The sequence below is a fragment of the Crocodylus siamensis genome, chromosome 4 (genome assembly GCF_052110815.1).
Source record: "Crocodylus siamensis isolate JL-2025a chromosome 4, ASM5211081v1, whole genome shotgun sequence".
In the NCBI taxonomy this organism is placed as follows: Eukaryota; Metazoa; Chordata; order Crocodylia; family Crocodylidae; genus Crocodylus; species Crocodylus siamensis.
In genome coordinates, this window is record NC_143398.1 from 121,892,422 (window position 1) to 121,908,593 (window position 16,172).

The following is a 16,172-nucleotide window of genomic DNA, read 5'->3' on the forward strand; positions in this document are numbered from 1 at the left end:
GCTGTAGGCTGTGAGGTCATCAGTTGAGGAAAACAAGACCTGAGTGTATTAAGTGATCAAGGGTTTACTATGAGCTGCCAGTATGATGTGGCCATGTAAAAAGGCAAATGCTGTCCTAGGCACAATATTTCCAATAGTCACTAGGAAGCTTTAATGCCATTGCCCAAGGCATTGGTAAGACTTCCTCTGGCATACTGGTACCCCGTGTTCATTCTCCTTCTTTTATTTAAAGCTAAGTAAATAAAATAAAAGCTTCCTGTAGAACTTTCATTTGCTATTGTTTTCTTAATCCAATGAATTCTCACTAAAGAAAATTGTACTTGCTCTAGAAAATGTAGTAGTGAAATATGTATCATTTTGATGCTCATCAGGGAAACTGAAGTGTCATGATGACTGGCTGTCTTCAAGGAAACATTATTGATTTGTATTGGTAGTACTCAGTGCTGCACACCATATCCAGGGGTTCAGAACATAGAGCTTTTAATTCTCTGTAAATAGTAGTATTGTGTATGGAAAGCCTTCCCCCCCCTCCCCCCCCCCCCCCAAAATGTAACTAGAAATAATATTGTGCACATCAGTTTAAAATGAATTGACCTTTTGAGTGGGGGTTGTGTGGTACTTGTTATGGAGTGACTCCATTTGCCCATGCAAATAGGCACAAAGCAAGGATATTATCAGGCTACAGCAAAATTAAGAGGTAGGTCAGATTTAATGGAAACATCTGTCATTAACCCTTTTACAGAAGCTGCCTGGGGGAACCCTTGTGGATAAAAGCTGTACTGTGTTATCTTACCTAGCGCTGCTGAGTAGCAAAGGGATGGTAAGCATAACACACATATTCTGTTCAGCAGGGTTTATTCTAAAGCTCTGCAGGCTTTGGAACAAGGTGAAAAACACAGCTTTTTTTTATATATATATAGTTTTTTTTATATATATATATATATATAGGCTGCCAACTTCCAGGTTTTTTACTCTCTTCCACAGCTCTGCTGCTTTGCAGTATTGTGCCATAACACTGGGAGGCACGGTAGGGGTGGGGGTGCGACAGGAGAAAATGTATCAGAAATCTCAATGTTAAACCATTCGGTCTTTTCTGAACATAAAAATTGAAAATTACCTTGAACTTACAAATAGAGAGAAAGCTGTACTTATCTCACGGATATACATGTGAATGTATCTGTGTTTGTACAATTTATACAGTAGTAATAATGAACTCTGGTAGTCAAAAGAACACGAAAGGGAAGAATTAAAAGTAGAAACATCCAGGAATGTCTAAAAGATAGGTACCCTTTTAATCAAAGATTTAAACTTGTAGTTCCAAAAATAAATAGCAATAATAATTGAATATTTATTACTTGTTAAGTATTGTTGGCAGGTCTGTTGCTCTACAACACACAGAGGAGATATAATCATGCCCTGCCAGCGGCCTAGAGTCTGTTTTTATCTAGCATCTACCAACCAAAAATGCTTAAGTACTTTACAATTACACAATACTTTAGATATACGGGATTCATAAGTAGAGACTTCCGATGAGTTTTGCTCTGGGGATAATTAAGTTACATGTGTGGCACCAAGTTTGCTACCATCGTGTTAAAACTTTGTTGTTCCTAAAGCTTGTCCTGTACCATTTTCCTGACCAGTATGATAGGTAAGAGCAACCTTGCTAGTAAAACTGCAGTATAGGCTAACTTCTAGGAAATCTATCCAGTGCCTTTACCTTATGTTTCTCAAGCAGAAAGGCCCTGGCTACAGTTGACCTCTTGAAATTGCACTATTAAAAACCCTCTAGCAGGGTTCAACAGTTCTGTTCGCATTTGTTGACAGCGATGTCATGAATGGAGGGAGAACTATAGGCATGATTCAGTTGTGATTCAGGTGTGAGGAGCAGAAGATACAAACTGGCTTGTTGTTTTAGTAGCCAGAAAAGAAAAACGTACTAAAAATAAACTGCTGGTTTCCCAGTTGGAGCCAGTGGTCGCTGTGGCCTGGCTTTATTACCTGAGAGGGCTCCCTTTTGTGCGGCCTCACCTCTGTCCTCCAATCAACAGTGAGGAGTGGGACTGCACAAAAAGCAGCCCTCTCAGCCAATCAAAAGTGAGAGGAGGGGCTGCCAAGGGAGTTTTGATGCGAAAAGACTGCAAAAATAGCCCATGATTTTTACTTCTCCTCCATGCGCTTTAAGTAGATCCCTAGTAATAAGGCCAACTTTGTAATAGGCCAAGATATCAGAAACACTACTGTGCTGGGAGAAGCCCTTATTGATTATCTAGTGAGAAAAAAACCTGGTGACACCATGCTGTAAAATTCGGAGGCTGGGTTCTCATTTGTTTTACGCCAGTGTAAATGTGGAAGTACTCAAATAAACTCATTACTTAGCCATTGTAAACTTGAATAAGTGATTTCAGAAAGGATCCTACAGTCTGAACACAATCAATATCATGGTTAAAACAAAGACAAGACCAAAATGTGGTATATAACATGTTGGCAAATTGTAGTCATGTTATAAAATGGTTTCCAAACATGATGATTTTGTTGGTGTGAGGAGACTTTGAAAGGACCCTTTTTCCTCCCTTACTTTGCCATTCCAGAAGGTATACCAGAATGATTTGTTCGTCAACCTCAAAAGGTATCATTTGGATAATGATTCCAAACCTCTAGCCAAGAGTCTCAGCTGATATAAATCAGCATGGCTCCAGTTTGCATTAATTGAAGGCCTGCCCCTCTGTCTTCATTTATGCCTCTTTCAAGAAGTGGTTTCAGCCTGTTTTGTACTAGGACCCATTTGCCAAGATCAATGGCTTGTCATGAGTCATACCCCCCTGGCTTTGCCAGTGCCTGACTCGCAGTCCCTTGCCTGCCCTCCCCCTATGTACTCCCCCAGCCTTGCTGGCACCCCTCACCCCCACACCACAACTCCCTGGCCTTGGTGATGCTCTTCACCCCAAGCCACAACCCCCTGGTCCTGCTAGTGCCCCTCACCCCCAAGCCACAGTCCCCTGCCCCCCCCCACCATGCTGGTGTCCCTCACTCCCGATCTGCAGTCCCCTGCCCCCAGTTGCCTCTGTTCTGCTAAAAGCTAGAGTGTGAGCAGCAAGTACGGGCCCCTGCCTATATGGGCTCTGGCCCTGTGCTGCTGGCCCAGGCATGCAGCTCCCAGCTGCAAAGGACGTCCCCTGCTGAAGCATCTCTCTCACCACTCCTCCCACCCTGCCGTAGCCCCATGCCTAGCCACTGTTCCCAACGCCAGTAGGCAGGCACATGCGCGCGCACACACACACACAAATATATGCCTACCCTCCCTGGCTTTCTGGACAATCTCCTGGATCTCCATCCCCTGCTTCCAATACTTACCTGTGTCCAGTGGCTGGAGCTGCTCCCACTACCTGGCTTCACTCTATGCTGGCCACATGCATCTGCATGTGCAGACACACATGCACCCGCTGCCTCCAGTCCTCCCAGGCAGCCACTTGCAGGCTGAAACACTGCTAGCCTGCAAGGAAAAACCCATGCTTGCATGTGTTTTTTCTGGGGACCTGCTCATGACCTTTTCAAATATTTTTGTGACCAACTGTTGGGTTGCGACCCACCAGTTGAGAAATGCTGCATTAGAGGGTCAAGCAATACTACAACCATAGGCAACTGGTAGGGGATGGACGGGGGTGCATGTGCCTCTCCAATGGAGATGGTGCCCCCCAACAGCTGACACTAATGCTGTCGTCAGGGCTGGTGCCCTCCCTGACAGGCCTGCAGCTGCCAGTGGCTTCTGTGGGTGCCCCCCCCCCCGATTCAGGAGGCACCAGTCACCCATGACTACAACAAAACCCTTTCCCTTAATATTTCAGTGTTCCCAATCATGACTGAAACTTAAAAGTTCAAGTATGTGCAAAAATATAAACAAACAAACATAAAAAATTGACCAAATCCTGCCTATCAACTTCTCCCTCCCTTCCTCCCCCTCAACCCAGAGTTATGCCAAAAGAGTAAGTTTGGGATTATGAAGAGAGAACAGGAACATATTTGTCCATTCTTCGTTATTAGCTAAGAATACATTTTCATTAACTTAGAGCATTGTGAAATAACTGTATTTTTTCATGGGATAGTTGGTCTCAGGCATAAGATTATATGGCACAAAATGGGTGCATCTACACAGTCATTAATGTGCATTCAGTTTAGTAGTTATATAATCAGTACTAAATCAGTGTGCAGTAACCAGCGTTACTGTGCAGTAGTGCTGGCATACACCTTTTCAGTGATGCTACTGCGCAGTAGCATATTAGTATTGTTTTTGCTGTGACACACTACTGCGCAGTATTATTAGGCTCCTGCGCACTTAGTATCTTGTGTAGACACACCCAGAGGCTTCAGAGCTGTGCTAACTGGGTAGCTGAGGATTCCATCAACAGTGGGAACAAAGCCAGGCTGGTGCTACCTGGTATGTGTATGAGCAGCCAAAACAATGTGCTGAGGTGGAAGAGGGAGTGAGAGAGCATTCTCCATTCTAGTGATTGATGGGCAGCGCAACAGACCTTTGGGAGCTATAACAAACCAGATTAAATTGGAATAACTCTAAGGCTGCATTAACTAATATCCACAGAGACTTGCAAAAAAAGAGTAGCACGTAAATGCTTTTGCCCACTCTACTTGGGTTCTAACAACTGGGAATAGGAAATGTACAGTCTTGAGAATCACCTAAAATAAGAGATGTGCACCCTCCTCTATGTTAAATTCAAATTTCTGTCCTGTGCAGTCCACACATTGTGTTGCAAAGTTAGTTTTATATTTCTATTTTATGCTTTGTTAATAATGATAAGTACAAATGTTCCAGGAAATGCATGGGAACTAAAAGTGTGTGTAAATTACAGAGGACTAGTTTTCTGTGATCACTCCTTCCTTCCTAGGACTTGCTACTCCTTCCTTCCTAGGACTTGCTACTCCTTTACAATCAGTCACATGATATTATTTAATGACATAGACCTAAGTTCACCCGTGTTCCTGATGCATTGTCCTCTAACTGTTCCAAAATACTGGATCCCTATTTTAAAAACTGAGCAACAGATTTATTTGCACTGCTTGTTGGCTTTCTAGGTTCTGTAGTCATTTTTCTTTTTTTCCTTCTCCTCACTGCATCCTAGCATATTTAGTGAAGGATTTTGGTGGCCAGCATCTACTTGGGGTGCTTGTGAACTTGGTGTTTGCAGTCGCTGTGTTTATTTATCATCTGTGCAATTCTGCTCTAAATATTTCAATATCTAAAAATGTGAATGATTTCCCTTGTTCTCTCTTTGTGGACAAACCTGTTTGCTTGAATTACTGTACGTGTGTCATGTTTCCAAGTGACATGTAGCAGTGTGGGATCTCAGATTTGGATACTTGTAGCTTGGCTCTATGCTGATCCTTCCACTTACATTTTGAAGAGTAATTTCATATTTTCTTCTTTGTGATTTTATTTGCCAATATGGATGAGAGCCATTCCTGGAAGAGGGTGTACATTGAAGCTGGCACTGAGTGAACTACTGGCAGAGGGAAGAGAAGCTGTTCCTGTGTCAAGAAAGCTTGGGCATGTCTAGGTTCTACAACATATTCTACTGTCAGCCTGTTGCCAGAATTCTTTGTGTTCCCTTATGCCAAAACTTATTGAGGGGCAAGGGAGACAGAGCAAGTTGGTGTGTGTGTGTGCGCACACGCGCACACCATTTCGATGGATGTTTAATTAATAATCTAGCAAATAATTTCCATAGCAATTAGCTTACCTAGGGTAGTGAAAAATAAAGGGGAGTCCCTATGCATTTATTTAAATTATGTATGTTACTGCACTGTTCCCTTAACAATAACCACATGCTGATTTGCAAACTGAATATGACAGGTGCAGGATGTTTTTTGTGGTTGTTGTTTTTAGTTCTGCATAATTGACAATAGCAATATAAGTCTCTTCCACACCGACTCCCTCATAAGTGGAGGGCAGGGCAGGGTGCCATTTGAAAAGTAATTAAGAGAGGCAGGAGCTTTCATAGGAAACAGCCTACTTTATCAGAGGCCATGAAATAATAACATCAGATGAATTCATAGTATCTGATGAACTAGGCTATGAGTTAGTCTATAAGGTACCTACCACCGTGCCCTGCCTTCTGCCTGTCTTCAGACTAACACAGCTAACTACCTCCATTTCCATCAAAATTGCTCTTGATTACTAGAACTCCACTGTAATTGGAATCTGTCACACATCCAGTGGATTGGTATAATTCACTAGTGAGTTTATAGGTCCTCTCCTGTGCTTGGCTCCCAAAAGATATGAATCTGTTAGAGTCTCAGCTACAGCACCACGACTGTTTAGTTAAGGCAGTGGTTCTCAACCTTGTTAGACTCAAGGCACCCTCCAGAACCTTTGTAAACTGAGCAACACCCCATTTAAAAAACTAATTTATTTATTATAGGGTTTACCTCCCTGCAAAGGGGGCAGGCACTGTGGGTTGGGGAGCAGCTAAGCAGGGAGAGCCTAAGGGCCTTGTTGCACATTGAACTTTGAGCTGCTCAAATGTTAATTGGTGTTAGTGCTAGCTCTAGTTTGGAGGAGTCACACCTTAAGGCTAAACATGAGCTGGGAGACAGGGAGTCAGTGGGATGGAAGTGGAAAAGAAATGGGGATGCGGGGAGGCCATGGTGGTGGTGAAATGGGGGTAGTGAAATGAAGGAACTCAGCCACTGAAGGATAAAATAAAAAGGAAGTGAAAAAAGAAGAATTTAAAAAGAAATGAAAAGGAAGTGTATTAAAGAAGCTCTCACATTTTAATAAATTGGGATTTAGCATTGGACCGGGGGGTACTGGTCATGCTTCCCAGGGTGATTGGGAGGTGGGAGCAGTGACTGAAGGCACCTCTGGAACTACTGCCCCTGTCCCAGGAAGGAAGCCGTAGCTCATGGGAACCTGATCCAGCCTCCTAGCCCGCCCTCCCCCTGGAACTGTTCATGCCCTGCAACCTGGCTAGTTTGTATGTGCTCTGCAGGCTGTTTGCACAGGGTTGCACCCCTAGAATGGGAAAGTCACATGCCCAAGGGGCAGGATAGGGAGTTGTCTTGATGCAAGAACTGTTCCTTGGGCAGTAGAGTTCAGGGGGCACAAAGTTTGTCCACAAAGAACAGGAGAGTGGGGGAGGGGATACTGCATCCTGGGATACCGGAGGACTGGAATTTGGGTGGCTAATCTCTGGGGAGTGGCCACACATTAATGGAACATGAACTGAGTAACACGGATCAGATATAAACCTGCCCTGGAGTGGCTTAACTTTAAGTTGCCTAAGTGTGCTTACAACTACTTTCAGTTGTTAATGTGTAGAAAATCCAGGGGTTAAGAACTCCAGGAAGCTGCCTAATATCAATGTGCAATAAGGCTCTAAACCTACCCTTTTCTGCTTATCTTGTCACACCTGAAGCCTGAGCTTGCCTTTATTTGCTTATCTTCTGACACCTCGCTTCTCTCTCCACACTTCTGTTACACCCTTCATGTACCCTTCAGGGCATCCCAGGCTGTCCTGGCCCCTTGGCTGAGGATCACTGAGTTAATGCTACAGAAGCTTAGGCTTTTTACTTTGGTGGCTCCTGGATTAAATTCCACCTGTGTTGACCAATACAGAGGTTATCACACTGGCTTATATTGCACTCTACTCCCTGGCATTCAGAGTCAGGGTTCAAATCAGGGTCACTGCTTAACCCTGTCACATGACCAGGTCTCTTCTGATTCCTGTGACTAGTATGAGGCTATTTAGTTGTTCTTTTGTTTTTCATAGGTATGGGTCTGTCTGAGAGAGAGTGAGAAAGAGAGAGAGAATTTCAAGTCTATTTGAAACTAACTGCTGTTTTTCTTTTGTGTTATCTTTTCAATTTTGTTGACTCTCCATTCCATTGCAACAGTTTTATACAGGCAGTCCTTGACTTACAATGTTTCAACTTACAATGTTTCGCACTAACCATGTTTTTAAATTGACGCCCTGTTTCAACTTTATGACGTCAGTTTTGACTTTACAACATTTGATCTGATGTAAGGCCACGCCAGTGAACAAGTTTGCTGTGTTGCTCATCTCCCTGGAGAACATCTGTCCAAACTTCCTTGGACACTTTTTTTAAGAAAGAAGAGAAGACTGCAGAAAAGCCTGCAACCAAGACTCCTGAGAAGACTCCAGCCAAGAGCCCTTCAAAAAGTACAACCAAGAGCCCTTCAAAAAGTCTAGCAAAGTCACCTCAAAGAAGTCCTTCCAAATCAATATGATTGCTATTTATTTATTGATATAAATACATTAATGTAGCTATATTACTCATCTATAATTGATCAAGTACAAAATTCTGAAGTATTTTTAGTGAAAATAGGGTATTGGGCTGTGGTTCAGGAATGAATCCCCCCTTTATAACCTTGTTTCTTATGAAAAAATTGGTTCCGAGTTATGTTTCAACTTAAGACACAGTTTTCAGGAACCAATTGTGTTCTAAGTCTGAGGACTGCCTGTACTCACATTAATTTCACTGAAGTCAAGCAGAAGAGTTTCACTGAAGTAAAACAGGTGAAGTAGTATGAAGGGGTAGCTCCTAGATACTAAGGGTCTTTCTTCTATAATAAAGCTTCAAGATCTTGACAAATCAGGTTCCTCCTGTTCATAAATATTTTTTCCCAGCAATTTGATCTCTAGCACACACAAGCAGGTCATCCATAATTGCTCCATTCACAAAGTGAAGGGTGGTTCCAACTCATGCCATTCAAAAAAGAAGTCAACTTTCCAAGGTCTATGGAAGCCTTGTGAGTACCTTAATGTGAAAGACCTTGTTTAATTGCCATGCTACCCAGCCAATAAACTTTGACTTAATATGAGTGCCCTGCCAGAGCTGGTCACAATGCTGTCATTAAAGTAGCTGCCTGGAATTTAAGCTAAGAGGGACATGTGACTTTACTTCCTTACGCCAGATCTCTTTGGGGAGCAAATAAAGAGGGAGCATCTCTTTGCTCACCAGTGCATGCATGTTCAGAACCAATTCCAGCTTTCAAAGGATAAGCCATTGAAAGGGAAGCTAGAAAGAAATAATTAAGTTAAAACCTTTGAGCCTCCATGAAACAAGAAAAACAAATGAGGAGTGGACTGTGAAACAGCCATGTTTTCAGAAACTTCAAAGCGGTTTTGAACAGTTGTAGTCTAGTCACTGATTCATCCCCTCCTCTCCTCATTTCAATTTTCCTGCCACTACATGAACAGCATGTGCAAGCACTGAAAGAAAATAAGAATCTTAAACTTACAAACATACCTGTCTACCATCTGGCACTTGTCCCAGCAGCCTGGTGATCTCCTTAGTTGTCCAGCAGATAGTAGAAAAACACGAGTCCTGTGAAGATTCCCATGTCACTATACCCTTGCCAGCTGGTGATTAGTAAAACATGGGCAAGTAGCACTGGCTCTGATTTCATCACGACGATCCCAATAGCAACACTAGAATATTGCAACATAGCTATATTTTTAAGCTAAGAAAATGAAGTGGCTGGAAAGGGTTGTAATTGTGGAATGATAGATGGTGATAAAACTTAATTACCGCACAAAATGCCACAGGTACATAAGAGAGTGACTCATGGAAGCTAGGCTATCCCTCTAGGAATGTCAGGATTTTATTTCAACTTTCATAAAGATTTAACTACACAGGTTTATCTTTCTTACAGCACTTTTGCAAGGCTGTTGTTGACTTAAAAGTTCCTTTCTATGCTATTCCTGTTTGCATTTGATGCACACTTTCAGCTCCTGGTTGTGGGCATTAAATTTGAAAGGCTAGGTCACGAGGCTTTCTTACGCATTTGTAATTAAGTATGGGTATTAAGCTCCAAGAGGTCTGTGAGTCATCTCTGCATCAGGCTAAGCAATTCTGAAGAGAGATGGAATAGAAAAGGAGGGAATTCTGTACTGACTCTTGAGGGTCAGGAGTGGAGTCCTAGGATGCCATTCTTAGGTATTAACAATAATACCTAGAAGCCTTAATTATGGATACAAGCCCCATTTTGTGAAGGCCTGTACATAAAAACAGTAAAAGACAGACCCTACCCTTTGATTAGTTTTATAAACTAATCTCTGGTAAACTCATGTAAATGAGCTGGCTGGACCCTTATATCAGTTTCCCTGGAATCCAGTCTCCTCTGTACTTGCACTAGGTCCACATTAATCATAGCTTCCTTGGCACTTGCTACAGTGGAGAAGAGGAAATTGGATCAGTAAACCTTGTTTATGGTTTTTGTTCTTTTAGGAGTTGCCTTTGGTCTCTATTTGCTCCTAATCGCCCCCTAATCCATCAGTGGAAAGGTGGAGGCTTGGGAGGTTTGGGAAGGAACTGCTTAACCCAACATCATCTCCCGTTATATAAAGACTGTGTTCCTTGGCAAAGATAGAAGTTGGTCATCCATAGAAGCATTCAGTGATGCCTTCAAAGGGATAGGGCTGGGAGTTTCATTCATTAGGATCAATGTAGAAGTGTCCAGAACCATGCTACATAAAATACTTTGGAAAGTGTCTTTGACATAAGTATTTTTATTATCCCCAGTTCTGAATCAGTCCAAGTTCAGGATGGTACCTCAGCCACTGCTTGGGATCTAGGTGTGTTTAAGGTGAAGGTGCTAATCAGTTTTGCTTCTACCTGAATGTGTGAATAACTTCCTATATTAATCCTGTTTATAGTATGAACCTGGAAGTGAAAGGACATGATGTAATGTTCCAGAGTGGATGCGCTGCAGACCTAGACACTGGTAAAGCATGTACTAAGGCTGGCTTGTGGGCACCAATGGTACATTTGAATTTCAAATTTGGTTCAAATCAAATATCTGGAAAATGATTTTGTTTAGCTTAAAAACCTCAGTTCAGCAGCTGTAAGGTATTTTTTTTTCTGTATATCAGCAAAAGCTTCATTGACTTCAGTGGAGTTTTGGTTGTTTGCATCATAGACTCTGGTCCTGGATTTTTAAAATGTTATTCACTGTGTTACTCGTGACACTATACATGCCTTTTACCAATTCCAAGTGATTTAAAGTGCAAAGCATTTGAAGCTGTGGTTTAGTTTTCTACACTCCTGTTTGTTTGCTTTCTGATTTTGTTCATTTTATATGGTTTCACTCTTTCGTACTGATGTTCCTGTTCAGAAGCACAGTGCTGTTGAACTGGTGTTTCCAACACGCTTTGAAAGAATAAAAATATTTTTACTGAAATTTTGGAAACTTGCTGGATTCACTTCAGTATATATCAGACTTTGTAAAAGCCAATTTTCCTTCTAATCCTGAGATCTAAATTACTTGATAGTATTTTGTTGAAATTGATAACATCTGGAATGCTATATAACGTCTTTGAATCTATGTCCAGAAGGGTTACTCTATACCAGCTCTGCATATTCTTGGCTGAAAGAAAACTGTGACTCTTCTCCAAGCCAAACTTCTTATGTCACAACTTATTTTTTTTCCATTTCTTCCCCCCCCCATATGCTCCCATTTCTCTTTTCCTCCTTCTCTAACCCTCCTATTGCTCTTAAATGTGTCTATTACCCTCAGGCTTTGACCTTGGGCAGGCAGCGAGCACAAAGTCGTGTTATTTAGAGTGAAGTAACACCAGTAGTCAGGAAGGAACAATGTAGTTCAGGCCAGATAAAATAAATCTCGCATTTCCTGTCAAGAGACTGGGCCAAGAGCAATGATGAGAGACAGAGGGGGCAAACCATGCAGCTCAAAACCAGATACACATGTATTAGACACAATCATAACCCTTGCTTTAAAATAGAAAACAAAAACAAAACCACTGGAGTGACAGGGAATGCATACCAGCTACGGAATAAGCCAGAAACGCACATGGGATAGTTGGAGAGTTAGAAAACAGAGTTTATGTTCTGTAGTGGGGTCTGAATTTCTACCAGAGAATATATTCATTGTGAAGCTTTGTACTGTTGATAAGAGGGAAAAGCTTGTTCTTGTTTCCTTCTTTTTTGTACCAAAATCCCTCCAACAAAATTCAGGGACTCATGAACTTGAAAAGTTTTGCGTTTGTTAAGTCTTATTGTTTTAACAAGTCACACACTGGTTTGCATAATAGTGAAAAATCAAAAGTGACATAAGGGTTAGATTGTGAACCTAGGATTGGTAATTAAAGCTGTGATAAGATCTGATGCATGATCCCCACAATTGTACTACCACCATTGCCACACATGCCTGGCAGGAGGCATGATTGTGGGACTGAGAAACAAATCCCATCATGCAGTTTGCCAGTTCAAAGGCAGCCTGGGATCCTGATTACAGGCTCCCCCTGCACCTGCAAATAGCAAGCTCCCACACCTGGGAGCCCTGATCAGCTACTGACTCTCAGCGTCAGTGGGGTATGATGCACCCCTGCAGCTGAGAGCCTGAATCAGCTGATGGCTTGCTGTCTTGGGGTTTCATGATTTGCTGCTGTTTTCAGGAGCCTGAGTCAGCTAATGGCTCCCAGCCTTGGGGGTGTATGGAATGCCCCTGAGGCTGGGAGCCCAGCCCAGGTGAGCTGATCAGTGAAGCCCTTAACTCCAGCTACATCTGGAAGGCTGGGAGCCCCCATCTGCCACTGCTCCCAGCCTCAGGGATATATTGGAGTTTAAGGCTTCTATTCACCCGTGCAACTAGATGTGGGTACTGATTGCTGCTCCCAGCCTTGGGGGCAAATTAGACCCCTTGACTGAGACCCCTGTGGCTAGGAGTGGCAGCCATCTGATCAGCACACTTAGGCTCAGGGGTGCATGGGAGATGAGGGCTCCCATGCACTCAAGAGACTGGGAGCCTCAGTCACCGTTGCCACATGTTCACTTAATGGTGTGGTAGGAACCAGCCACTAAGTTATTACACATATGCTATGTAATAACTTTCTGACTTCATGTTCTATCACACCATTATTTATGTTAACACGTGGCTGTGTAACTACTTAAGACATGAATAACCGGTTAATTGCATCTCAGGTTTAACACAAGGTCCTAGTTGTCTGAATAAGAGTGAAGAGAGGGTTATGGGACTCGAGTATCTAGAGGCACCACCTGAGTCACATCCTAATAAACTGCAAAGTAGGATTGGTTTCTGGGATTCCTTGAAATGGCTCCCATGTGGGCTGGGATTGGATCTTGTTCAATTGTGGAGAGTGAAGTAGAGGCGGCACACTAGGTATTATTATAATAATGCTTAAATATACATAGCACTTCTCATCTTCAAAACGCTATACAAACACTAACTAATTAGATTGTTTTTCCTTCTTCTTAGGAAGAGTTAGCAAAATAGCAGATAAAGAACAACTGTGGATATGATTTATTTAGACATTCAGAATGTTTTGTGTAAAAGTTCTTCACAGGAGGCTGTTAAGAAAACTTGGTTAGCCTGCAGCATGAGGTAAAGTCTTTTTGTGGATTAAATGCTGGTGAAGAGTCTGAAAATAAAGAATAAAGCTAAATGACAACTTCCAGAGTGGACAAGATATATATCTAGGTACCTCAGGGATCAGTAGTAGGAGCTGAAAACACTTCTTTCTTGACAAGATGTTAGGTCACATGTTCTGTCATGAAACCTGAGAGTTCAGGAGGTTTGTGAGGAATTACAGAAGAACTTGCTCCTCATCCCTATGTTCACAGGTGGAAGGACATAGTGTCAGATCCAGAGGGGATGCAATGGTATAGATGCACCCCCTTTCAACCATGCTGCAGGAACAGCAGCAGGGACTCTTTTAAACCCCCAAATCAGGTAAGAATCCTGTCTCCTCCCAGTCCCTGTCACAGATGCTCTCAGCACCCTCTCCCTTCCCCTCTGTCCTGAGCAATACATCCCCTTCCATTCACCCCATCCTTCTTGTGCCACTGATGCTGTCCCTGCTTTCCCTGGCTAATGGGGGTGGAGGGAAGTGCACTGCAGAGCTGCTCCTGCCCTGCTCAAGCCAGGGTCAATAGAGGACAGCATCAGTGGCTTCCTCCTCTATGCCTGGGTGTTCCGTGCCAGCCTGGGAGCAAGCACAGTTTGAGTGAACCTGCCTACTGCTGCTGCCACTGCTGTCTTCTTCTGAGCCTGGTTGGCAGTGGCTTTGGAGCCCCTCTCCCCCCAAAACCACAACTTCCCCAATTCATTTAAAAAGTGGGGGAGGGGAGAGGGAGGCTCCAGGGTTGTTGCATCTGGTCTTAGCAGGGGACAGGAGCAACAGTGGTTCTGGCAGCAGGCAGGTTTATCCACCCTGCACTTGCTTCTGGGCTGGCAAGGAACAACTGGGGGGGCAGGGATTGGGTAGGGAGGAGGAACCTGTGTTGCTGCTGTCTCCTGCTGAGCCTAACTAGAGCACAGCAGGAGCATTCTAAAGCCCCTCCCTCTCTAACAGCTGGGAACAGCAGCAGCAGCAGGCTTGGGAGGGGGCAAATGGGAGAGAAGGAGACATGTTGCTGAGAATGGAAGGAAAATGGTGAGGGTGCCAAGACCTGGGGGAGACAGGATTATTACCTGATTTGGGGACTTCAAAGAAAGTCTCTGCTGCTGCTTTGCTGCACAGTTTACCCACCAGGGTACAAAATCCTGGATCCAGCATTTTCTCTCAGTGTTCTACGTGGTTGTGTAAAGACTGGACAGGATTTGGTCAGTGTCTCCTCCTAGTTAGGATATAGATCTAAGTGTCAGCTTGGGATAGACATGTCTTAATTGCACAGTAATTTTATTTTACACTTTATAGAAATGTAATTTCATTTTATCTGTCCAAGAGATTACGTGAAGCGATAGAAAGAAAGCAATGTGTTTGGAGTGAGCATTATTTAGTCTAGAGGTGAAATTGAATAATAATACCGGTGAGCTTCTCTGCATAGGGCAGTTAATGTCTAGTAAGCTGGAGTATGAATTTCTAGTGCGCTAGTTACTCTGTACGGCTCCCTGTTTGAATGCTTAGAGCACATTTATTTGTCTTACTCACATTTATGATGGAGAAAGCTTCTTGGAAAAAAGTTATTCTTAGTACACACTGGGTGCATCTACACAAGACCTTTATTGCAGAGCTGACTAATTAGCTCCACAGTAAAGTCTTTGCATCTACACATGCGGCCTTTTTAGTTTGCAGTAAACTAATACATAGGTTTGTACTTGTAAATACAAATACTGTCCAGCAGCAGCATTACTTACTGTGCAGCAGTGTATGTGTAGGCATTGATGGGGCTGCCTGCCAGTTAACCCTGCACTGAAGCACCCTTGTATCCCAGTCAGCCCCCCTTCAGCATGTTGAGCTGAGATGGAGCAGCCCTGGGCTGGCAGGCTGATCCCTAGGGCTCTCTACCAGCCAGGGTTTCTCCAACCCAGCTCAACTTGCTGTGGTCACAGGTGCACATTCAAATATGGTGCCCGAGAACAATAAACTCTGGCACAATATGCAGCGGAGATAATTGCTATGCATTAATTATACCTGTAGATGCACCCGCTGAGAGTGTCCATACAGGGTGCTACTGCAGAGTAGCTAGCATGCTAGCTCTTCCCTGCAGCTGTACCTTGGACTTGATAATCACTAAACTGAACATTCTGTAAAGAAGTCTCCCTGAGCTGACTCAAAATTCCAGCCCTAAAGTTGTTAACAGCACATCAAGGGGCAGTGTACTCAACTAATGAGTCACCCAAGTTAGAAATACCACACGTTGAAAAAAAACTCTGATCGCACCGTGTGCATGCGACTGTTTCTAAATGCTTCTGAAAGCTGTCCTTGCCTTATTAACCCTTTTGTTATGGAAGGCTTTTGTCTAGGACTGCCCTTGTGCCCAGATCAAATTCAGCATAATTATTACATTACATCCACCTAATTTTCTCTGTGGCTTTAATTGTGTGTGCTAGCTAAGCTGTTTCTCCTTGCATGCCTAAATGTTGGGTACGGAGTGCTGATACCTTTATTATTTCTGCCTTTTTCTCATCAAAGGGAAATGCATGTTATGGTGCACTACTTGTATAGATTAGAGTCCTAGTCCAGAGTATGCAATTCCGCAAGGTTTTCAGATGTTTCTGAAACATAAAATCAAAAACAATTAGCAATAATCTGATGCTCTTCTAAACCACAGAAGTTCACTGTTAATATTGTAGTAGAGTCTGAACAACCCTTTGGAACTTTTGGATAAGGAATTAATAAACATATTTAGGAGAAAATGAGAATGAATCCCAACCT

General features: G+C 43.0%; 1 protein-coding gene across 18 annotated transcripts in view; it reads left to right on the forward strand.

Moving 5' to 3' along the window:
• The window catches only part of SOX5 (SRY-box transcription factor 5), a 914,829-nt gene that overhangs the window by 422,697 nt on the left and 475,960 nt on the right, over positions 1-16,172 (forward strand). The gene's annotated exons all lie outside the window — the stretch shown is intronic.